At 35.1% G+C, this 26,667-nt stretch overlaps 1 long non-coding RNA gene across 1 annotated transcript in view; it reads right to left on the reverse strand.

Annotated features, from left to right (window-relative positions):
- LOC118172073 overlaps positions 1 to 2,520 on the reverse strand; it is a 29,964-nt gene extending 27,444 nt beyond the window's left edge. Inside the window, exon 1 of the long non-coding RNA XR_004753557.1 lies at positions 2,487 to 2,520. This is a non-coding gene — a long non-coding RNA (uncharacterized LOC118172073). The remainder of the gene's footprint in view (positions 1 to 2,486) is intronic.
- Between the last annotated feature and the right edge of the window lie 24,147 nt (positions 2,521 to 26,667).

Below are 26,667 nucleotides of genomic sequence, written 5' to 3' on the forward strand. Positions count from 1 at the left end.
ATGGGTGTAGAGAAATGTCCTCTTTGCTGGCCAGTGAATGCTGAAAAAGGGCCCGAGATTTCATTCAGCGACACAGACATAGGCATTACCGCAGTTTAGGATGACAATGTGTACCTTAGATTGCCATACAGGGCTTGCAGATGTAGACTCATGCACTGCTGGAATAATGGCAGCTAAAGGTCAAAAGGTGCATGTGTTAATGCAAAGACAGCTCAGGCTCCTGGTGCTTTTTTTTGTTTGTTTTTATTTGTGTGTGTGTGCGTGTGTAAACCTGGTATAAACGATAACCTGGTACTAATTGACACCTGCTGCAATACTGCTTGAAAATGTTGACGTCTTGTGAAATGTTCCAAATAATATAATATCACAGTTGACGTTGTTACGGTCCTTGTATTTCTTGTGTAGTTCGTGTATGGAGAGCTCACGAAACGTGAATTTGAGCTTTTACTTAGATGAGGATCAATTAGTGAAGACCATGTTGGTGTGATTCTTGTACTGGTAACTTCTCTGACAAAACATTCTTTCAGTTTAATGGAACAAGACTTCAGCCAACACCTAAACCATGCATTTAATAAATAGATAGATAAATAATCTTGCTTTAAAAACATGCAGAATCAGTGAGAACACCAAGATTACAGGTTTAGAGCAGGAAGGATTATCTACTAGCTAGAATATATGGCTAGAAATTAGGGGACCCAGGTTTAGCTTCCCTTTCTGTCACAGTTGTTATATATTATCCTAGATAAGTCATTTTACTTTTCTGTGCCTTTTACTCCCAGTTGTCAAATAATTCTTCTTTCTTTACCTCTGTGGGATATCATAAAGCATGTGAAGTGTCCAGATTTTACAGTATTAGTTGCCATAAATGTATCTTAGGCTGTCAATTTTGCACTGGAATAAGGTATATTTTGTTAGAGAATCCAACAGTTTTTTTAACATTATATTGCATAACTGAGCAGAGTCAGCTCATAACTTTGTAGAATATATATTAGTGGAGTTTTGTTTTATTTTATGTGTTTTTGTTTTTTTTTTAACACAGGTATGGTTGGGCTGGGGGGCAGGACTGAGTAACTTCTGACAAAATTAGGAGAGGTTTAGCCTGGATGGAACGTGAGGCTGTGAATCAGGGTGTGCAGTCTGCTGCTGCCAATGTGTTAAAAGGACTTTGGTTAACAAATTCAGTTTCTGTTAGACACTACCATAAAAGCCCAGATTCCTCCTTTTCAACACTAACAGCCACCAGCCATGATTGTTTTGCTAACCCAACTACCTGATGCTCAGCACAACTGTATTTTGATATCCCTAAAACCTGCTCTAATAAAGGTGGCATTATTCTCAGGCATTTCAGTTTCAATTTGGTCTCCTAAATAAAGGAAAATATACCTTTCCTAAATTATCTGAACCATTTACCACAAAGTGTAATGTATGACATAGGACCTGTAAGAGACCCATCCCTTCTTGGGGAGGCAGCTGAAGACCAGTTGCCCTTAAGTGTCTTGAATGGCCATAGGTACCAGTGGTTAGATTGTTGAATCAGGGCCTTGTTTTCACAGTTTTAGAATTTTTCTGAAACAAAATCAAAATGCAAACATTGAACATATGTGGTATGTCTCCACTATTGTTACCTGTTAATTAACATCATAGAATCATAAAATCTTAGAATCATCTAGGTTGGAAAAGGTCTTCAATATCATCAAGTCCAACCATCGACCATCAACCTGACTAAAAGATTCGCATCGCTAAACCACATCCCTTAGTGCCAGTTCCACACATCTCTTAAATACTTCCAGGGACGGGTATTCTACCACTTCCCTGACCACGCTTTCCATGAAGAAATTCCTCCTAATGTCCAATCTAAAGCTTACGTGACACAACTAAAGACCATTTCCTGTTATCCTATCACTTGTCACCTGAGAACAGAGACCAACACCCTTCTCACTGCAACCTCATTTCAGGTAGCTGTACCTCCTCTCAGCCTCCTTTTCTCCAGGATAATTAGCTCCAGTTCCCTCATCCACTTTTTATAACTCTTGTTTTCTAGTCTCTTCACCAGCTTCCTAGCTATTCTCTGTACACTTTGTAGCAACTTCATCTTGTAGTGAGGGGCCTCAAAATGAATACAGTACTTGAGGCATGGTCTCATCAGTTCTGTGGGTAATGGGACAATCACTTCCCTTGTCCTGCTAGCCACACTATTTCTCATATAGGCCAATGTGCCACCAGCCTTCTTGGCCACCTGGGCACACTGCTGGCTCATGTTCAGCCAGCTTTTGACCAACATCCCCAGATCTTTCTGAGCCAGGAAACTTTCTAGCCCGTCTTCCCCAAGCCTATATTACTGCATATGGTTGTTATGATTCAAGTGCAGGTCCCATCACTTGGTCTTGTTGAATGTCATGCAATTGGATTTGGTCCATCAATTTAGGCTATCCACATCCCTCTACAAAATTTTCCTACCCTCAAGCAGATCAACAGTCATGCCTAACTTGGTATCATCTGCAAACTTAATGAGGGTTCACTTGATCTTTACATCAAGACTGTTGATAAAAATATTAAGTAAAACTGGCCCCAAGACTGAGCCCTTGGGGATGCCACTGGTGCCCAGATGGTAATTGGATTGAACAGCATTTGCTACAATGCTTTGAACCCAGCCATCCAGCCTCTTCTCCACACAGTGACCTGTACACGTGCCACCAGTCTCTCCAGGAGAATACTGTAGGAAGTGGTGTCAAATATTTTACTAAAATCCATGTAAACAACACCCACAGCCTCTCCTTCATCTACTAAGTGGGTCATCTTGTCATAGAAGGAGAATAATTTAGTCAGGTAGGACCTGTCCTTCATAAACCCATGATGGCTGCTTCTGATCACTCATTTATCCCATATATGCCATATGATGGCACTCAAGATGATCTGCTCCATAACTTTCCGCAATACTGAGGTCACACTGACAGGCCTGTAATTCCCTGGACACTACTACCTGCCCTTCTTGTAGATCAGAGTAACATTTGCTAATCTTCAGTCAGCCGGGACCTCCCCAGTTAGCCAGGACTGCTGGTAAATTATTGAAATTTGGTTGGTGAACATTTCCACCAGTTTTTTCAGTACCCTTGAATGAATTCTCTCATGCCCAATAAACTTACGAATATTCAAAATATATAGAAGGTCACATACAGCTTCTCATTGGATTATAGGTGCTTCATCTTGCACCCTGTCACCATCTTCCAACTCAAGAGGCTGGGTACCCTGAAAACAATTGTTCTTACTAATAAGGATTGAAAAAAAAAAAAAAAAAAAAAAAAAAAAAGGCATTAAGTACCATAGCCCATAGCCTTACCCTCATCTTGCATTACCACATCCCCCCTCACTTCTAGTTAAGTACAGAGATTCTCCTTAACCTACCTTTAGCTGTTAATATATACATAAAAGCATTTTTTTAATTATCTTTTACTACACTAATGAAATTGAGTTCCAGTTGGGATGTCTGTTATAATTTTCTCCCTGAACAAGTCGACAACAGCTTTATACTCCTCCTGTGTTGTCTGCCCCATCTTCCAGAATCCATAAACTCTCTATTTATATATATATATATATATATATATATATATATATATTTTTTTTCCTGAGTTCCTGGGGAAGCTCCCTGTCCAGCCAGGCTGATCTTCTCCCCTGCCAGCTTGACCTTCCATGCATTACCTCTCACTGCTCTTTTGCAAGAGGATGGTCCAGCCTTCCTATACTCCTTCACAATTCAGAATCACCTCCCAGGGGACTCTGTCGACTAGAGTCAACTAATTATGAAGTGTAGTCTTGCTAACAGAATCAATTATTGTGTGTGTCTCATCTTTGGCCTTAGACTGTTATAGTAGTAAATATTACACAGAACTGTCAGAAAACCTGGGCATTAGCGATGGAATTTACAGGACATTAGAAATCTTAGTTATCCAATAACCTGACCATAGCTAGGAGCCTAAACACCTATGCAATCCTGTCCCTTATTGCTCCAGTATTATTGAGTGAGCAGAAGAATGTGAACAAATAAAGAAAGAAGATATAGATTTGTCAATCTAATAACTAGTACCAGCCAAAACAAGCAAAAAACAACAAAAAAATCTAATTTCAAATAATCTTCAATTGAGATTTCTGGACTTATTTTCTCATGATAATGAATGAGTAGTTTTTCCTTAATTGGTAGTTGAGAGTAGAAATATGGACTTTTTTTGTTTTCTGATCACCTTGGACATTGTTAGAGTAATGCTTCAATTGATAGTTTGGCACTTCACTCCCACTTTTTCCCTCATACTACAATTTCAGAGTCAGTTAAGTCATCTGATGATGCTGTTTAATTCTCTTATAAATAACAGGTTTTCAGAATGGGAGAACTGCTGCTCAGAAATTATAGCCCAACTGAACAATTTGGGCATTACTTTGGATGACATACACACATCTTTTATTTCAAAATTATTATTGTGGTATTTTCATGTAATCTTTGATTAAACTGAGAATTTAGCTTCAAAAGAACTACAGTAACAAGAAGCTGAACTACAAGCTGTGTATCTGTCACATCATCATAATAGCAGAACTCATACAGAGTTAGGAAGTTGCACAACTGGACTTTCTGTAAATGACAGTACAATCCTTTTTTTTGTTGTTGTTGTTTTGTTTTATTTTGTTTTGCTTTGTTTTGTTTTGTTTGTTTGTTTTTTTTTTCACAAATGTAATCTCAGGTCCAGGTCTGAGAGGAAGGTGATTTAGGACTAGCTGGATATGATCTGAGACATTAGCCTTTATTTGGACACTAAGTATAATTTACTAGGTATCTAGGGATTTCAATTGTTCATTTTCCATAACAGAACTCAGTAAATCTTTGAATTAAAAAAACTTTGATTAAAAAAGAAGGTAGAAAATATTTTCTTTTTGTGCTGAACCACCAGACCCAGGGTATTTAAGAGGCAACATATATCACAGAATAATTTGGTTGGAAGGGATATCTGGAGACCACAGGATCCAAATTTCTGCTCGAAGTGGACCCATCAACCTGCAGAAGACTACAAGCCTCATGCACAAGTGATATATGGAAAGAGCTAGTGGACTAGTGGACAATAGTATAATCATCTTTCACACTCCTTTTTTGGTCCTTTAGAGAGACAGGTCCTGTTAGTTAATATGTTGCTAGTCTTCTTGGTTTATTTCAGCTTCCAACTTTTTTTTTTTTTTTTTTTTTTTTCCCCACTAAAATCAACCTCTTTGAAGCCTAAATCAACTCCTTTTTTAGTCCTACAATTCTCAGTAAGAGGTAGCCATTCCCTGTAATATGTAAAAGTGCACTTATTTTAGTTTGTAGTAGGGTCTTTTTAGATGGTGGTAATATATATATATAAAATATAAAAGCCAATGTTGAATAGTAAAAGATTTCCACTGCACTCTTCAATATAAAAGATGGACATGTTTAGAAGCAGCAAATGCTTTGTTGCCTGCATGAGAATTCACTGAAGAGCAGATGATATATTAGGAATATTATCTATTAACATCTAGTCTTATGTATTCTTCACATTTTAGTACAAAATATTTTCATTTATTCAGGGAAACCTAATGCATAAGTAAACCTCAAAATATTTATAAACAAGAGGACAAAAATTTAGGTACAGCCAACTCCTGATCTTTGCTCCTTTCTACAAATTCCAGTCAAGTCATTCAAAGTTCTCTTAAAGTCTCCAGTACTGACATCTCTGCATGATCATTTTTATCATTTTCATCGTCTATACTGAAATTATTCTTCAAAAGGCAGAATATATTTTTTTCTAGAGATAATCAGTGACTTTTCAGTGACTTTTTTTTTTTTTTTCCAAACTGTTTCACATTTTTTTTTTTTTTTGTGAAGCTTAACAAGTAGAAATATATATATAGTTATATTGATAACAGGTTCCAATTAGAAACTAGTTGTTTTTATCTTTGGCCACAAAAATATTAAGTGCTTGTTTTTATGATGAAAAAGGAAAGAGGGAATTATTCTGAGGAAAAACCATCATCACCACAAACAACAAAACCAACCATTTTCTGACCTTCTCTGCTAATAGCAGCTGTTCTTATTTGAAACATGCATAGAAATTCTCAGATGTAACGTGTGAAAGATTTTTATTCTTAGGAAATTTCATGAGACAAATGGCTTCTTTGCATTTCACCAATGCAGAGCACACCAAGCCTGCCTACTTGGAAATGTAGCACTATCTGCAGCTACTAGGTGCAAAACTATTTTGAAACTGCTCATTTCTTTTTCTGGCTTAGCAAAGACTCTGATCATCCTGTAACTATAGCAACATAACCACAAGCTGCTCAATTTTAGACACTTTTTGTGCATTGTCTTTTTTTTTTTTTTTTTTTTTTTTTTTAAGAATATAAAAAGATAATGGGATACAGGCACTTTGCTTTGTTTGTCTTGTTAAGCTATATTTAAATAATAAGTGATAAAAAGAATGAATAAAAACCCCTCCTGTCTCTAAATGCTTTTAATGTTAATTCTATTTACCTCAAGACTTAGGGGAGGTGATTCATTTTCCTGAATGCAGGCACATAGTGCCATTCGAGATGTCTTAGGGGCTCCCACCTGGTATCCAGCTGCCACAGCAGAAGGGTAGATGTTTGGGAGCCTGAAGATATCTTAGGTAGAAATTTTAACCTATGTTTAGGTGACTGAATTGCACCAAAGACTAACTATTTTTCAAAATAGTCTTGCCTACTGCCAAATACTAACCAAATAAATGAATATTTGCTTAGTGTTAAACATCTATTCCAGGCAGTAGTAAGCAAGTATAGCCTCCTGCAACATACCGAACAGGACAATATCAGATCCCATAAAGTCCCATATGTTGTTTTTTTCCCCATACAGATTCTTTCTCCTAGAATTTTCTTAAAATAATAGAAATTTTGGAACGGAACTTAGGGATTTTTCTGTCAGCTAGATGCTTAATTCAGCTGCCTATACAGAGACCCTCATGCAGTTTAAGACAGTTTTTCTTTTTTCTTCCCTTTTTTTTTTTTTTTTTTTTTTTTTTTTTTTTTTTTTCCAGAGTGTTGCAGGTTTTCTGTTGGTCCTGTTTTATATTTTCTAGTCCCATAATGATGTCTTGGTGTACAGCAACCTGTAGTTCTGCATGAGCTATTCAGGGCTCATGTGTCCATGCTTCTCCAAGCTATGCAATGAAGATCCAACCAAGAGTCAACAACTTTCATCTAAGACACCTATGCATAAGCGTAAGACTCTCAACCTTATTTGATTCAGGTTTTAAAACTAAAAACAAAACAAAACAAAAACAAACAAACAAACAAAAAGACATCTTAGAGTACCAGATTCATCAACACAGGGATGACAAATAAAACACGATCTAAAAGAGATTGTGGTTTTCTGTAGTGGCAGGTGGAGGAAAAGCAGAATATCCCAGGACATTTCAAAAGGCATAAACAATTCAGAAGCTGTTATAGCATAGACACTTGCACATGCGGCTACAATCCAAAGAGATTTTACTTGTTTTAACCATGTCAAAGAGATGCAAATAAACATGCAAAAGGACAGAACCTATTAAAAATGCCTAATATTAATACAGTAAAAATAATAAATAAAAATACTTAGCCCAAGTTTGGACATTTTGTAAGAAAATCTCAAAAAATCTCTCTCTTTTTTTTTTTTTTAGTCATTCCAATCTTGTGAAAGATTGAAAAAACAACATATTTGCTTTTTGTTAAACTTTTTTAGTTTTTGAATCAATTTCTCCATGTAAAACGTATGAAAAGATGAAAACTTCTCCCTCTTTTTTTTTTTTTTCTATTTCTAGTGTTTCTTCGTTTCTTCGGTTCATACACACACACTCACGCACAAACATAAGATTATTCAACACCTTCTAGTCCTTAATCTGCAAATAAAAACACATCATTTTAACCTTATTTCCTATCTAAGGGCATAAAAATTGGTCACATGAATGAAATTAAGGAAATAAATAAATATTGTTTTGCAAGATCAGTTTATAACCATGTAAGCTTCCCTTTCAATCAAAGTTTCACTAACTCTTTATGTTGCTCTTTCCTGTATTACTTAAGCAAATTATTAATACCCAAATGGTTGTTGGGAGGGGAGCAAAACATTTTCATTGTTTCAGATTTCCTGAAATCAAAGGAAGAACTAGATGATTTATGTAATTAACAACATATCTAAACTAGTAAGCAGGGAAAATTCATAAGTGATGGCTAAATGTATCAAATCACATACATGATTACAAAAATGAATGCTTGCTCAAAGGTAATTATGACAAGTCTAAAGTCAACATTTCTAATACAGAATACCTACACATAATTTTTATTTCAATAGTTACCAAAAGGAATAATCACAACTTGCCCTCCTTGTCAAAGATCTCCCAAATTGCCGTAACCTGATTATTAATCACCAGAACAGTTAATTACATACCTATATTTTCCCTACCAATTCCAGCCTCCAGGAGTTCTCAGAATTCAATTCTACTTTCCTTGAAGCCAGGCAGAAAGAAATGATAACTGGAAGTGTTTCTTTAGGGTAGGAAATTCTGACCAAAAATACACCTGGTTTTGTCTCCTTCCTATATATTTTTGGGCATAAGAATAAAAAGCTGCAGACCTACCTGGACAGCTAATTGTTCTTTTTTTTTTTTTCCAGAACATGCTCTCTCATTTTTCTGAAGCACCCTGATCCTCATATTAATTCATAACCTGATGGATAAAATCCTCACACACTTAGCAGATGTGAGCAATGTTAAATCACCTTCAAATTTCAGATATTGTGACCTCTTGTTCCATTCAAGGGCATTTCACAGAATCACAGAATCATCTAGGTTGGAAGAGACCTCCAAGATCACCGAGTCCAACCTCTGACCTAACACTAACAAATCCTCCACTAAACCATATCACTAAGCTCTACATCTAAACGCCTTTTAAAGACCTCCAGGGATGATGACTCAACCACTTCCCTGGGCAGCCTATTCCAAAGCGTTATAACCCTTTCTGTAAAGAAGTTCTTCCTAATATCCAAGCTAAACCTCCCCTGGTGCAACTTTAGCCCGTTCCCCCTCGTCCTCTCACCAGACATGTGGGAGAATAGACCAACCCCCACCTTGCTAGAAGGCCACCAAGATGACCAAGGGACTGGAGCACCTCTCATATGAGGAGAAGCTGAGAGACCAGGGACTTTTCATCCTGGAGAACAGGAGGCTCAGTGGGATCTGTAAATACCTGAAGGGAAAGTGCAGTGAAAACGGGGCTGGGCTTTTGTCAGTGGTGCTCAGTGCCCAGACAAGAGGCAGTGGGTACATACTGGTACACAAGAGCAAATCTGAGCACCAGGAAGCACTTCTCTACTGTGCAGATGAGGGAGAAGGGGCACAGGTTTCCCAGAGAGGCTGTGGAGTCTCCCTCTTGAAGATCTTCAAAAGTTACCTCAGCATGATGCTGAGCAACCAGCTGTAGGTGTCCCTGCTTGAGCAGGGCCTCTAGAGGCCCCTTCCAGGGAAACTTGTGCCAGTGCCTCACTACCCTTACCATGAAGAATTTCTTCCTAATGTCTAATCTAAATCTATCCTCTTTTAGTTAAAGATCATTCCCCCTTGTCCTATCATTATCTACCCAAATAAAGAGTTCCTCTCCACCCATTTTATAAGTGCCCATTAAGTATTGAAAGGCTGCAATGAGGTCTCCCCAGAGATTTCTTTTCTCCAGGCTGAACATCCCGAGCTCTCTTGGCCTTAATAGAATCATAGAGTTCTGGTCTTTTTAGAGTTGTTACCAGGAGCAAGTAGGAAATAAATAAATAATAAAATTAATAAATATAATAAAATAATAATTAAATATACCCATTCAGTGGTACTGGTTTTGTCAATAGTTGAATTTCAGCATGTTAGTGTTATTCCTATAAACTACTTGGAACACATTTGAAAAGTCTGGCTAATGACATGTGAAATCATATATACAATAAAACTATTATAGACTATGAAATATGTCCTTGCAGTGTTATTTAGTGGCCTTGTTTCATTACAAATATAGTATAATGATCACGGCTGATGGAATTTAAACAAGAATTCATTGCAGTTTCTTTGGTTCAGCAAAGATAGCAATGTCAAAGGTTTTGCATTTAACTACAAATGTTTAGACCCAAGGAAAGAGTGTAAGGATAGCCTTTATTAATGCAACATTACATTTTCTTTAGCAAGTACACCAATGATTTGACAAATTCACCAGTGATTCTGAAAACAGAACACAGTATAAAAAAAATAATGAATATAGGTACTTTAGGATTCAATACAGAGACTTTTTAGTTGAAATTGCCTTCCAAACAGCTGCTGTACCTTATTTATGCATTATAAACGGCCTATGAAATTACAATTTAAATTAGTCCATATTCATTCCTCTCTATACATGAAGCAAGAGAATAGAAAAGAGCTAGCCCTTGATTTTAGGTATACAATTCAAGTCAGGTTTGGGGCTTGGAAAACATCTATATTCCAGATCTGAGTTCTGACTGGCTGTTCTTTCCTTAATAATGTCTTATTTAATTTAATTTAATATTTATTTATTTATTTATTTATAAGAATGACATCAATGAAACCTGCCTTAAGGTAAACTGATCTTGAATTTCATACATTAGGATTTGATTTAGTGTTAGTGTTAGTGTAGGAGTTAAAAATGACTGTCAGGGGACTTACACTGAATGTTATCCCCTCAAAACCTATTCAGATTTATACTTTATTTTACATATAAAATTATTGCCTCTTAGACTTTATTATTGGACATGGGGCATTATTGACTTTTAGGGTGCCACATGTTTAATTGCATATGACTAATAATATATAAAGAAAGAACTACAGGGAAAGTTCAGATAATCTTCCATACATTAAAATCATTATAGAGTAAAAGTGAGTTCCTTTCTTAAGAGGGAACCAGATATTGATGTAGGATTGCCTGTCAGAACCTATCCTCAGCCACTTGGATAGACTTTTATTATAGTGAAAATAGATATGAAGGGTTTCCTGGAGTAATTGCATATTTTAATATGTGCTCATCTTTGTCTTCAATTACTATCTTGGCTCCTCTGGCAGAACAGGTCCATTGTGTGCAGGCATAAAACATTCCTTATCTTTTTCTTACATATGATCATACACTTCACTTTGATGTCATTGCAAACAGTTTCTTAGCATAAAAGTGTTGAATTTGCTTCATTTGATGGATGACAACTTTTACTTTTTTCTTTTTTCTTTTTTTTTTTCTTTTTATCTTTTAATTAAGAGAAGAGAGATAAAACATATAACTGTATCTTCAGTCCTTTCAGTCAAGCTCTTTCTGACATCAGCTTTGAAATAACTATGCTGCCTCCATATTTAGAGTAGATTTACAGTACAAGGATCTATTTTATTTTTCTGAAGTCATAAGGAAATCTATGGTATCTACAGAAAGCCGTTGAGATAAACACACTGGATTCCTTTAAAAAATTATATTTATTTAGATTGGCATAAATAAGATATATATAAATTGACCAAGCTTCTAGTTTGTTTCTAAATGTTGTTAGGATATCACCGCAGTATGCTGGCAACAGTTGATGTTGCTAATTGCTGGTATGGCTGACTTTGAGTTTACAATGTCTACCTGCTAAAGTAATGGGGACTTTATATGAAAAATAACAGTATCACTAAACTTGATGTTCTTTCCTTTTTATATGTATTTTTCCCAATGGGTCAATACCAGTGCCCTGACAGGGAGGAAGCAGGAAGACAACAAATGTCAACAGAAAAGAAATAAGTGATTATTTAACTGAGGACATAGAGTTCTGCATTTTTTTGAGTGGATTTCAATGACTGCACCAGACCTAATACATTAAGATAAATAAAATTAACAAGGTTCAGATCAGGAAATAATGGTTATAGATAGGTATAAATGAGAAATAGCAGTTTCTGGACTCCCAACCCACCAAGAGCTAATACCTGTAAACTGATGAGGAACAAAGCTCTTTTAATGGCAGAAAGCAGACACACAAATAAGAAGCATAACATAGACAGGGACCTGTTAGAATGTGTCCAGAGGAGGGTCACAAAGATGATCAGAGGGCTGGAGCACCTCTCCTGTGAAGAAAGGCTGGGAGAGACAGGCAAGTTCAGCCTGGAGAAGACATTATTGCAGTCTTTCAACTCATAATGGGAGCTGACAGGAAAGATGGGTAGAGACTCTGTCAGGGAATGTAATGACAGAACAAGGGGGAATAGATTTAAAATAAAGGTGGTTAGATTTAGATTAGAGGTTAGAAGGAAATTCTTCACTCAGAGGGTGGTTAGGCACTGGAACAAGTTGCACAGAGAAGCTGTAGATGTCCAAGGCCAGTGTCTAAGGCCAGGGTGTATGGGGCTTTGGGCAACCTGGTCTGGTGGGAGCTGTCCTGCCCATGGCAGGGGGGTAGAACTGGATGATTTTAAGGTCTCTTCCAACCCATCATCTGATTTGTATCTACAAACCAATTTAGCCATACACAGGGAGAATGAGCTGCTTTTTGCCATTACTGCTCTGAAAACTGCCAACTCAAATCACTTTACCTGCTGACCTGCACATCCACAGAAAAATAGTTTTGCAGAATGATACAGGAAACCTTACAAAAACCACATTTATCAAATGAAGAACTGCATGTCATCATTTTGCATTTCAGAACATGGGAAACAATTTCAAAGCTATTATATCTTCTATGTCCGCACGTATCATCAGTGTTAAAGGAGTCCCCACAATCTTTCAAGAGAAAAAATAAAAAATAAAAAAAATCATTTTTGCTTACCTGTTCCAGAAGCTGTGAACTACTGAAATCTGTGTACTGCACCTAGTCTTGAACTAGACCAAGAAGGATTAAGGGAGCCTGAATACTCCAGATTCTATTTTTTTACAACTTTCTCAGTAATGTGTGACAAGAAGGAAAAGTTAGATACAAGGCAAGAAAGAAATTATTAGGGTCTGCCAAATATTTTCTGTGAACTTTTTTGGACAGAAAATTGCACTTTCATTAAATACATGCCTACAGTGTCTGCTCTCCTCAAACTTTCAATTTTTGTCAGATAACTAAAGCCTCAGGATTTTCATCAAAAAGGCAATTTTCCACAGGAAAGAATTCTCTTGTTTGACTTTATCTAGAAATTACCAATTTCAAAAGATAATTTTCTAAGCTGAGTCAGAATGAATATGACTATTTACAATCAACACTAGTCCTCACTGTGGAATCTGAGCAGTCTTTGCTAAAAAAAGGCATGATTAGTACATGCAAGACATAAAGTGAACAAGTCCAACACACATCTTGTAACCCTCTTCAGTGCTCTGCATGTGAAATTCATGTATCTCCTATTGCAGTATTGAACATTTTTTTCCCCATCAGTAGTGCTTGAAATGCATTTTCCTCCTTTGACTTCAATATTCAATCAAAAGTAGTTTGCAGATGAAAAAGAGAAGTTGAACCAGAGAGAGTGATTTAAATAATAAAAAACCCTTAAAGTCAATTACAATGAAAGGGCTGTTTAGTTTTTGCTTTAAGCCTAAAAAAAATGTGCATATTAGCCTTTTAATTGGCTATCATGCGGGGAAGGATTACATCCCACAAAGCTTTGTACATTGCATCACTACAAGTTGCACACACAAAAAGTGTATCATGGAATGGACAATATCTGTTTGCCTTCAGTCTTAATTGGTTTGATACCACTAGCTTTTCTGCTTGGCTGAAGGCAGAACTGGAACCTTGTAAAGCAGGCACTATTTCATTTCTTCTGTGTTGTAACGGTAATAAAAGAACCTTCCCAATTTCTTTATAATCTGCTTCATGTCAATTCCCTCAGGTTGCTAGCTTCATTCTAATTCTATTTTTAAACAAAGGCAGTTGATTCTTGTTCTTCTTAGCTACCCTTTGCTTAACCCTTAATTTGAATCTGCCAGTCTTTCCTGTGTGTCATTTGGAATAAATGCAGTAGTAAGAAAGAAGTTCATTTTACAAAAGAACAAATGTGTTTTTATCCCCTGTATTGTCTTGTTCTGTGCATCTTGCTGAATATTTTACTTTGTTGCTGTATAATATCCTGTAATAAATCCATTAAAATAAATAAAATAAACAGGGGGAAATTTTTGTTTTGTTTTGTTTTGTTTTAAATGATGTGTCATTCAGTACTGCAAATTCAAAATGTTAAAACGAAAAAAAAAAAAAAAACATTACCTGTCCATAGAAGCTGCAATATCTTATACCATTAATTTATAACCAAGATCTACTCTATTCTTCTTGTTTTCCCTTTAAGACTTTAGGGATCATTTAAGACAATATATTTCAAATAGCTTTCTTGTGATATACATCAGAATATGGAATCTGAGATTATTTTTCTCTTGCAGTCAGGACTGTGAATAAAATAGCATGTATCTTGAGATTTGCTTTAAATCATGAGACAAAACACCTGCTTACTATCAGGACTGGAAAGCTAAGGATTGGAGTTGCAGGGAGGACAGGCATGTGATAATGAATTCAAACCCAAGTAGATTTGAATAACCTGCAGAAAAACACCTCTATAAAGGATATAAACAATACCCCTTCCTGCTCTTAGTGAAGATGTAAACTTCCTGCTATTTCAGGGGACAGGAGTTTTTATTTTCCTACAAATTGGCCCAGCTTATACCTTTCAATTACTTGAGTGATCTATTTGTGAAATGTTTTGTCATTGTTTGCTGTTGTTGTTGTTGTTGTTTTCCTTTGCTGACTTCCTAAAACATGCTAAACTTTTCTTTAACTCTTTGTCTATAGACTTTGCCTAGGACCCTTACAATCAAAAGATTGCTGCCCTTCTGCCTAGTAAGGGTTTGTTTCTCCTTCTACTGACTTATGGAATTTTTAGCACTGGCTGAACTGTGAGTAGGCCCTGGATTTAAAGTCATAGCCTTGTTTTCAAATACAAATGCTTATTTCATGAAAAGATCTGTATGATAATAATAAATATTCTCATGCTGGAGGAAAAAATAGTGAAGAAATTATGTTCCAGGTAACTGTAGTTCAAGTGTTTCACTAAAAAAAAATAAATAAAATAATAAAAAAAAATTGCTTGTGCTCAAAACAAATCACAAAAACAACAACAACAAAAGCTGTACATTAGGTGATGGTGATTCTGATCTATCTGCATTTCAAAAGTGTAGTCCAAGAGTTTTTTTTTTTTTTTTTTTTTTTTTTTTAATAAAAATTATAATTCAAGTGGTTAAACAATTCAAGTAAGAAAGATTACATGGTCCAGAAAATATGGTCCAGTACTGAAGCCAATATTTCCTGTAAACGATGTTTCCAAATCTACCAGTGTCTCAGAAGCATACATATTTTCAGTATTTCACTTTTCAGGAGAAAAAAAAAAAAAAAAGCTGACATTAATTTGTTATTAATTTTGTAATTATTATTATTATAATTATTATATTATAATTATTAATAATTTTGTAATTATTATTATTATAATTATTATTATTATAATTATTAATTTTGGGATTATTATCTATGTACAATCTATGAGTTCCACTAAATGTGTTTTGATGTGTCCTCAATCAGGAGCTCGAAAAGTTTTATTCTTTCTGGAAGAAGCAACAGTGCAAAACATGAAAGCAATACTTCATAAATAAAATTTAGACCTGACTTGACTTTACGTTTTTTTCTGTGACAAACTCAATTAAAATATTTATATTTTGATTAACAGTGTTTTTGTTTGTTGTTTTGATTGTTTGTTTATCTCTCTCCATGTTATCTGTGGAGAAAAGCTCTTCAAGGTCAGGGTTGTCTTTGTGTATAACATCTAACAAAAGGGGAAAATTATGATTTGGTTCTTCTAAGACTTACTGTACTATCATTAAAAATAATCAACCACATCTTTACTTGAACAAAGAGGAAGAAATATGTATGCATTTTGGGTAGTAAAAATAAAACAAGTTTTTTTTGGTTGTTAGCAATATCTTCTATACACATTGATTTAAATCAATGCCCTGACTCTGCTCTTGTTTAGAGGAGGGGATATAACTTGCAGTAACATAAAACTGACTTACATGCAATCAAAAATCTGTATATATGTCTCTTTTTTTTTCTTTTTTCCCAGCACATAGAGAAGGGAACAATTGACTGCAAATCAAATTTGTAATTCATGCAGCAACACCCATAAATAAATAAATAAATAAATAAATAAATAAATTTGAGATTAGAAATTAATTAATAAGAATTATTCTGAGTTGTATTCACATGTTACCTGAAGATAATTCCAGATGAATGTTTCAGTTATATGTGTCATCTTCCCAGGGCAGAGCCTCATTACTTAGCATTTCATCCACCACAGGAAAGGAAGCTGCTGAAAAAAAAATAAAAAAAAAAAATCTGTTTAGCACGCTTACATCTCCTTTTCCTCCTAACTATTGGTATACTCACATACTTCATAGCCAGGTAAGAAGGGAACATAGATGCCTTACATATAGCATGCTCCTACAAAACTATTAGTAAGTTTGTAAGAGGAAGCTGCTCCTACAAAACTATTAGTAAGTTTGTAAGAGGAAGCTAATTTATGGCAATGCAACTTTGGTTTCCATGGGGATCACTACACCTATGTCTATGTTTTCCATCTATTTTGTCCTGTAATTTTCTGCTGACTGAACACTGTAACAAAATAAGATTAAGTTTCTTTGAAAATAGGTGTTTTGGTGCAATTCTGCTTGTGGTAAATGGCGTTTTTGACAGTTTTCACTTAAAAATTGCATCTTAAAGAGGTGTGGACTGTATAACAAAACCCTCTGTAGGCTGATACTAATGCAACCGTAACGGAAGAAAGAATTTCTGGAGGACACCACACTTGCAAAATTGTCACAATAAGCAAGGAGGAAAAAGGAGAGAAATATCATCATTGCCTGTGCACAGTTGGAATTTCTGTAGTTGAATTATTTTTCTCAATACAAATTGCCAGCCTTAGGAAAGCTTCATAGCCCTGTTAGATCCATATTATTAAATTCCACTTCCATAGGCATGAAGTGACTGTCAAGTGACATTATAGCCACACTTGGTCCATTAATATCATATACCTATATATTTAATGACGCCTCTATTGATTGCCTGAAAGACACTGCAAATCAGCAGCTGAGTTGTCATGGTAAAGAACATGCTAACCATGTAGGGCAACATGGTAGTCAACATATTTATTTCAAGTCTACACAAAGATTAAATAGAAATGGGCTTTAAGGAAATATTAACCTATAACTTCTACCCTACAACAGAATGGTTCCCCGTCACCTTTTTCTCCTGAATGATGGCTCTTTAGGTGTGTAAACCAAGACAGAAAATGAGAGACTGTGGTTCAGGACATATGGCAGCCTTCTCTCTTAGTGTATTGTCCACACATAGATTGGGTTAGCATTGGTTTTATTTCCTTCTCAGTCATCCGTATCCAATCCTTAGGAATCACATGGGGGCATATGGTTTTGTAGATAATTTGTTATGTGGATGTTCACTGCCAACAAGACTTCAGCTTCTTAGTTTTTTTTTTTTTTTTTTTTTTTTTTTTTTTTTTTTTTTTTTTTTTTTCGGTTGACAAATAAATGTAACTGTACATTAGAGCAGTTCAGCCTACTCATGGTGAGTGTTTTACTGTCCCAGTCTTGGTCCCATATACCAATACCACCACACTTTGTGCTGCATGTGTACACCAGGAATATGACTTCGCCCTCTCTGGACAAATTTACACAAATAACAAGTTTTATCTTCCAGATGAGAAATGTAAAGTACATTTGGATGCACTCCCAAAAGGATATAGGGAGTGTGGGAGAGCAGGAATGTAGTTATATCCAGATCTTAGTATGGGATAGTTCTGACTGGGATTTGAATCTTTGTTTTTTATTCAGGAAGAATAAAATAATAATCTGTGTGAATAAAAGACCAATGTCTGGTACTTGCTATACAGAAAAGACCAACAGCTTTCACCTGAATGTTACACATCACTTTGGATTCATACTGATGTAAAGGAACTTTGCCCCATTTTGTCCTTACATGCAGGAGTTTTATATATCCAGTATTTTATTTTTGATTTTTGATTTTTTTTTTGTGACCAAAATTAGCTCATATACCCTCTTGAGCTGCTTAAATCTCTAGCTAGAGTACATTTCCCCTTTATCCTCAAATAATTTCTCTCTTTTTTTTTTTTTTTTCTGTACCCACTCAATTTTATTTATCTTTTATTTTTTTTATTTTTTTTTTAGCTATGAACATTAAAAAGGGAACAATGCTCCAGAATCAACTTCCCCTGTTATATGTTGAGAAATAATCTCATCTCTCCATTACTTCCTTCTAGGTCTGGATTTGTACTCATAAAGATTTCATTAGCTCAGTTACCACAGTATCATCGTGGGGGTTCAGGGCAAATCACTAGGACCTTTCATAGTTATTGCTGCCTAAATCAATCAGATCAACCTGTTTCTCATAGTGACCAGGGAGCTGCTATTTGGCTGTTTAAAAATCCATTTCTTTTTGAATTTTATATTTATACTAAGAAAAAACAAGGCTTTGCATACTTTATTTATGATGCTGAAAGTGTCTGGAATCAGAGTGAAGGGGAGGAAATAGAAAAATTGGTACTAGTGGCATACAAAACCAAATAGCAAATGTTCACCTTTTTCCTTGAGTTTGTTTGGCAGATGCACTCTGATTCTCTTCTGAACAAGATAAAATTTATTCCTAACTGTCTTTGTGTGGACTGGAATTCCTCCTATTGCTACTCTCTGTTCTTTCTCATTTGGATACACTCTTTTTTATTCTTTAACTATTTTGAGTACTGATGTCATAGTAGCATGCTAATAGTTTTCCTGAACACCTTTTGACATATTAGAGTAATTTAAGTTTTTCTGAAATCTTCTAGACTTTCCTGACTATTTAAATTCTTTAAACAAACTCCATCAGGGGAATAAAAATCCCAAAGAACTCATGGCTTCAAAACATCCTCCTCTGCTGATTTTAAAGTACTGGTTTCTAATGCACTAGAAATTACTTTGTCATGATTGGTATGAGATCATCATACAAAAAAAAAAAAAAAAAAAAAAAAAAAAAAAGTAGAACAGCAGCTTGTAAACTACTGTCCTTTTCTGCAATATCATAGTCTGCTTTACCATTGATCTAGCAATAGTCTTATATGAGATTAAAATTGTTCTTTATTCCTAATTATATTATTGCATGTACCCCACCCTGACATGAACCTTTTTGTTTTCATCATGCCTGTAGTTTATATAAATATTTTTTGAGATGTAGCTACTTGTTTTTTTTTTATTATTATTATTATTCTGTTTCTTCCAGTTTGCAAAATACTAATTATCTTAATATTATCATTAATACTTCCCCTTTTTTATTAAAATAAGAGATTTTACCCAGACTTTCATATATATATATATACATAAATATATGTATGTATATATATATATACAAGGCTTATAGAATCATAAAATAGTTCAGGTTATAAAAGACTTCTGGAGATCTTTAACTGAACCTCCTGATTGAACAAAGCCTAACTTTAAATTTTGACTAAGCTGCTTAGTGCTTTGCCTAAGTAGTTTGGAAAATATTCAAGGAGAGAGTGCCCACAACCTCTCAGGGACACAGTTCCAGTTCCTGGCTACTCTCCATGAAGAATTATTTACCTCCATTCTCTCAGCTTGTTACTGTATTTTGTTTGTTTTGTTTGTTTGGCTTTAGTTGTTATTTCTGTTGTATATATACGTGAAGAGCCTGGCTCCATCCCCTCCATATTGCCCCTTTACATCTCTTTAAGATAAAGAAGACTCAATAAATACTGCTTTTCCTTTTTAAATATTAAATATATTTTTTCTTCTTCATAATGAGTTTTGTTTTTCCATTTCTATCTATACATAATGTATATATGTGGAGAGTGAGAGAGAGACAGTCTGTATTATTGAGATTGCATTTTCTCCTATGAAATAAAGGCTATCACAGTAATTGCTAAACAAACACCAATGTTCAACCCCATGATTTACCTTTATATATCAGGAAGAGATCCTAGATAGTTATTTCATGCTGTGGACAATATATAAATGTTGGAGCATTAACTCTAAATTGTAATTTTCATCTCAATGATATAAGAATATATTACATATTGCACAGGCTTGTACAGTTTACTTTAAGGACAGCACTGCAGAGCAGTCTAAATCCAAGACTCTCAGCTGACAATTTTAGCCTTCTTCTTGCATGGGCCCATGTAACCACCAGGGGAGATTGTTAAAGGAAATAATCTGACAATAATCAAATCCTGAAAAAGGCAGATGTTTAACAGAGAAGCTGATGACTGAGGCTTTTATTTTTTATTTATTTATTTATTTATTTATTTTTCTGGCTGTGGGTTCAAGTTCCAACAGCCTGTGTTATCCTAAATAAGTACTGGTGTTTGTCTCAGTTTCACATAGAATTATATTTTATACTGCTTTCAGTGATGTGAAGTACTTTCAGCTGTTGCTAATAATGAGAGGAAACTTTAGTCTTCAAAAAACTTTTAAGGAGGCATACACTGTACAAGTTAGTAGAAATGTATTAAATACACTTTCCCTGGTCATTAAATTCACTCAGTGCCACTTTACCTTTTGATTTTTTTTGAGTCTTGGAAAGAAGCTATTAGATCTGTCATAATTACTGCATCAAGCAAGATTTTCATAAAATAAAAAGGGAAAGGATTAATGCTGTGCCATTATATGGCATTTGCAGGCTTATCATGATGAATGTTTTATACTTGTTGAAGGTGTTTCTGTTGTTATCAATGGACTATGGCTAGTTTAAATCTCCAGTGATGAAGCTTTACTTCCATGATTAATGAACAAATTGCTATTTTCACAAGGGCTCATAAGACAGTTAGTTGTTCTTCCCTGCTCATTTAGAAGACCCTTAAGGCTTTCTTTGGGGACCTCATTATTTTCTATATGGCTAGAGAAAGAAATAAACAAAGCCCTGAAGGACATTTATGTATACATAAAGCAGAATAATATAACCCTCTAAGGGGAACTGGGATGAAATGGAGATGAAATCAGGAGCCATACAAGCACAACCCTTCAGTTCCCTAAATTGTGCAGGACCTAGGTGCCATCTCTAAACTTAATTTCTTATCAGGCTTAATAATTTCAGAACCATTTTCTGCTTTAGCTAAATCAGCCAGGATTAGATCAGAGTAAAGGGCAAGTTGTTTTGATATAAGAAAAAAAAAAAAAAAAAAAAAAAAAAGCTTGTGACCTTATTTGCAGATGGTGAACTTGAACAAAGGAAAGTACAGCAATATTGATTTATTCCAGATGAGCATCTAAACCCCAAAGAGTTCATAATGCACTTGATTTTGTTCCATCCAGTGCTTAACCAGATGAATGACAATATTGCAATTCATCATTGTGAGTTAATGTGCCATGCTTCACTTCCCAATATTCCCTTACCTGACTGCAAGCAAGGAGTATTATCTGAATTTACAAGAGATGAATAGATTTTTATTGTAGGAGTTTGTGAAGTCAGCTCTCCTCAGCACATGTAAGTCAATGAAGCCACACTGATTTGCAATACACTTACAAAAATCTGTAGGAATCTGAGTGGTTGCACATCTCCTTATGTGGAAAAAAAAAAAAAAAAAAAAAAAAAAAGAATGTGGAGAAAAAGTTTTTTTTTTTTTTGGCTTTTTTTCCCCCAACTTTATTTATTTTTATTTATTTTCCTTGTCAAGACAGAAATTTTTAGCTACCTATAAATAGATATGTGAATATATTTCACTGGTGATGAGTTTCACATGAAACCAGATAGGATTTGTGACATCTGTTCAACCTGCATACACTTTATCCTTGATGATACAGATTTATATATATATATATATATATATATATATATAATTTATATATATATATAATTTAAAATTAAATAAATAAAGACTACCCCTTTTACAGCTCATTTTAGACATGTTTAAGAATTTAGGAAGCTTTATGTATCTGGATAGACAAAAAGCCATTGTCTTTGGTGACTGAGGAGTAGATAATGTCTTGATGTCGATGATGCAAGTCCCTAATCTAATTTGAGACATAGTTAGTACTTTATCTGAATTTACCATGTCTTAAGTAGACTTCTCAGCAAAACTTTTGGTTATTCTAGAGCTTAGAGATACTTAGTGAAAGACACAGTCTCAATGTGATTTCAGCCTCAGCAGTGATTCAGAAAAAAAATAAAATAAAAATAATGTGAAAAATAAAATAAAATGAGGAAACCTTTACAAAACAATTAGCCTGATACAATAGTCATTTTCATGCACTCACTGTGTATACTCTATTAAGTTTTGATCACTAAAAAATAAGTAAAAAAATAAAAAGTTCATGAGAAGGCAACAAATGTAATGAGAACCATGGATAGTGGAGAGGAGGGTTTCTATGAAAGAGAATGAAAAGAACACAGATGATTAGAATAAAAGGGTAACAGGAGAGATGTTGGTCTTAGCAGAGATAAGACCAACCCCGAGCTACTTGTTGCACTTTTTTTTTTTTTTTTTTTTTTTTTCCCTAATCCATCTCAGATTCAGAAATTTGAAATGGCAAGGGATGTAGGCAGAGAGATGTATTTTGGTATACAAATTTGTACCAGTATATTTTCTGAGACTTACACATTTGAATGTTAAAAGGAAAATTATGATGATATGTAAAAGTCAGTCATTTTGACATACAAGCCACATCGTTCCCTGAGAACTTTCTTTCAAATTGAATAAACTTTTTTACTTTTTTTTTTTTTTAATTGTAAAAGCTAAGAAATGTATTTTACATAGAAAGCTGAGCATTTTTTTTCTAAAAAAATACTATTTTTTCTCATCCCAGGTTTCTGTTCTCAGAAGCTTAAGTAAAAAACCTCTTGTCTCAGGTGACAATTCCTGGAGTTCACATGCATTTTAAAATGTGGCCTCTGTGAAAACCAGGTTAAATGCTACCACTAGTGGTACTGGAGGAGGAAGTTCATCAGCAGAGGATGATAGTTGCTTTGGGGGTGAGTGGGTTGAAGCCTTAGAAGGAAATATTATTTCCAACCTTCTCATGCTCTGGTTGCAGAAGGGGCAGCAAGATCTCTATCAGCTTTTTCCTAAATACCTACTGTAATTGAATACCTACCTCTGTTTTGAGCCTTGAGGTGGCCAAATTCAGTATGTCCTACCCTGATGAGAAGTGTGGAACCAGCCCCCTGATGATGATTCCTTACTTGGTAGCACAGATGTCATTTTGTGATCTCAAGCTGATCCCATCCCAGCAGGTGGGCACTCCCTTTTAGAGACCATTATTATTATTATTATTATTATTTTTATTTATGTATGTATTTATTTTTTCTGTGTTCTTTTCCTTTTAAGGAGGAATAACAATAGCTTGAACCAAAAGTAGGAGTGGTTGTTCTTTCCTAACCTGATACAACAACCAGTAAAATCAATAGAAACACTAAATTCATAAGCTCTGGACTGAACTGTCTGTATGGAAAAACTCCATCAGCTAAATTAAGTTGGTCTCTGTAGAGTCAAAAATTGTGAAGTCAGTGTGGTCAGTGGGTGGACTGGTACTGCATCTCAGTAAGAAAACTTGGTGTGGGTGTTGGATGAAAAACTGGATTTTAGTGTCAAGCAGAGGACTTTTTTTTGAAAATGTAGTTATGCAAACTGTTGAACACTGACAGCACTCCTTTATTCTTTTTTAATGGCTCATAAGTTTTCAAGGCTAATGATGAAAATCAAGAGGTCAGCAATATCATTTCTTTCCTGCCAGTCATACTCCCACCTCTAGATCTGAGTGTAGTAAAAGACAGGTTTTGCTGCCATCAAAAGTTTTGAACTCAGATGATTGTATCAGTGTTGGTACAGAGCCACCCTGAGAATAGAAAATGCTAAATGCCATGTTTCCTTTGCTATAGATGGAGTTCTTCCACCTTCAGAAGGCCTTATCACAAAAAAAGCTTCACTTGCAAGTACTCTTTGTAATTATGACAGGGAAAAGGGTTTCAAAAAATAAAACTTCAGTTTATTTTTTAAAAATAAACCTTCATAACTGATGAGCTGTCTTGGGAGACTCAACTCCCTCCACCTCCAGCATAGACGAAATAAAAGCAACAAACTTTAGAAGGGTGTATGTATTTATATTGTGCATGATTAACTCTTCAAGAAGGAGCCCACTGCTGCAGGAAATGTCTGAAAAAAAGATTTAGTAATATTTGAAAAAAAAGGTTGGATAAGTATTAAAATGAATAGCAGTTTTATAGTTGTGCTGTATTGGTTAAGAAGAGATTACAAAGCCTGTCAGTTTTATTTCTTTAGAACATAAACCAAGCACCTTCTTGATTTGAGAATAGATTACTATTGGTATCCTATGGGACATTATGCTGAATTTTTCTTGCAGGTTGCTTTTGCAGACAAAATAAAGGCCTTGTGATAAAGGTCACAGTGTTCCTCCCTGCACCTCTAAATCAGGAATTACTTCACTGAAGTCAGGGATTTCCATGCAGACAGGGCCCAAGCCTGGCATATCTTTGATCTAAACCAGATCAAATATAAACTGCTCCACCATGATGATATCTTGTCCTTAGCTCATCTGCTTCTCTCATATCCTCATCTATAAGATTAAACACGAGTTTTGGATACTTCCAATAATCCAAGATCTTTCTGATTTAGAAACTGTACTTGAATGTGGAAATAAAAGAAATTCAAAGGAGGGGAAAAAATAATAGGGCTATCCTGGCCATTTATGCTTACGCAGAGAAGTTAACCACAGATTTTCTTTTAAGAAGTTATCAACGCTGAGAGCACAGTGTATTGCCACAACCTATCCACAAATCTCTTGCAGTGCTTTATGAAAAGCATTTGTCTAGTCTTTCAAATACTGAGCAGCAGCTGGGAGTGATTCAAAGCTTTCAACGGAGTTCATGACAGATAAAAAGGAACCGAAGAGAAAAGAAATGGAAAAAGGCATTGTCAGTTTGTGACCAACATGGGAGGAGGAACCAGGAGGTATTCAGCATGGAAAGGAACATTGAATTGTTATCACTTGGGAAGTCAGATCCCAGTGAACTCACTACTTGTCTGTCCTGGAGAAAAGCAAGTCTGGCACACCGAGCTAAGCATCTAGGACAAGTATTCATTTCTGATTTGCATGCTGCAGGAGAGCCTGTGATACTTCTTGCAACCAGCTTTGGCAAATACAGAGTATAACAGAGGTGGCTTTGATGCACAAAACAAACTGTGGCAGAGACTGGAAAAATTGTGATTATGTACAGTTTCACAGAAGATAGAACTTATCGTTAATATGAGTTTGTATAAGGCTAATGTGAAACAAAGGGATTGTTCCAGATTATAGTCTGTGCTGACTGATTATCTGCTCTGTGAACCTTCTGTCACAGATAATGTGTCTAACAGCTCTGCAAAGTGTTGTCTCCATGAATCCCATCTCCCTTTTGTTTTAATTACAAGCTGTTTTCTCTCAAGGAGCTAATTTTATTTTGGCTGCTGAGATACCTTTACACTAGGACAGGTAAACCACATTAGGTGAAAGACTAAATGGTTTATCTTGCTTTTTGCTTGCCTTCTGACAGGCTCTGGGAAAATTAGTAAATATAAGCTTCCGGAAATACCACCTGTCTGAAGAAAGACAGTTTTCTTCTTTTCCTATTTCTTAAAGAAATAGAGCCATGCAGGTAAGACATGGGCAGTGACTATTAGCTGAGTAGGTCAGAGGTTAAAATCTCTCTTTTAACTCACTTCAACTAAATATGGATACTTTGCTGAAACTCCAACAGTAGGAAAATTCAGTTTCCTTTATTGTTAAAACAAAACAAAACAAAACAAACAAACAAACAAACAAACAAAAAAATCAGAGATTCCCTGGAGCTGCCTTTATTTTTCTAATAATCACAAAATCACATCATGGCTCTTGTTAGCAGGGCCCTCTAGAGACTGTCTTCTCTGACACTACTGTTCAAACACCCAGTGTCAGCAGCAGTGAGTTGCTCAGGTTTGTGTCCAGTCAGGTTTTGAATATCTCCAAGGATGGAGACCTCACATACTCCTTGGACAACCTGTTTTAGTGCTTGATCCTCCTCATTCCTTTGTATCTAATCTGTATCATTAACATAAAATACATATTTTTATACATAAAATAAAATATTTTTATACATAAAATAAGGTATTTAGGCTTAAAAATTACTGCCGGAGTTAAACATCTCAGTTAAAACAAGTTCAATGTATGTTAATTAGTGAACTCATAAAGCAACAAATACTGTTTTGTTTTGTGCTTACTAGAAATATCTATATGATGTAAATATTTGTAAAGAAAGAGAGCAAGGTTTATGTAGAGACAATACTTTTTTTAAAAAAAGCATATTTTTTACTGGGAAAAAAGATATGTGTAATGTTCATATTCCCTCTTGCATATCCACTTCCCGTCTCCTCTCTTGTGACTTCAGCTTCCATTACAAAAATAAAAATAAAAATAAAAAAATACCACTTCCTTCTATAAATCTTGTCCTTTCATTTAATTGTAAAGGTGGCAGCCATACCACTACTACAAAGAAGAAAATAATTTAGTGACTTTTTTTTTTTTTTTTTTTTTTTTTTTTTT

This window comes from Oxyura jamaicensis, chromosome 1 (assembly GCF_011077185.1).
Source record: "Oxyura jamaicensis isolate SHBP4307 breed ruddy duck chromosome 1, BPBGC_Ojam_1.0, whole genome shotgun sequence".
NCBI classification, from domain to species: Eukaryota; Metazoa; Chordata; class Aves; order Anseriformes; family Anatidae; genus Oxyura; species Oxyura jamaicensis.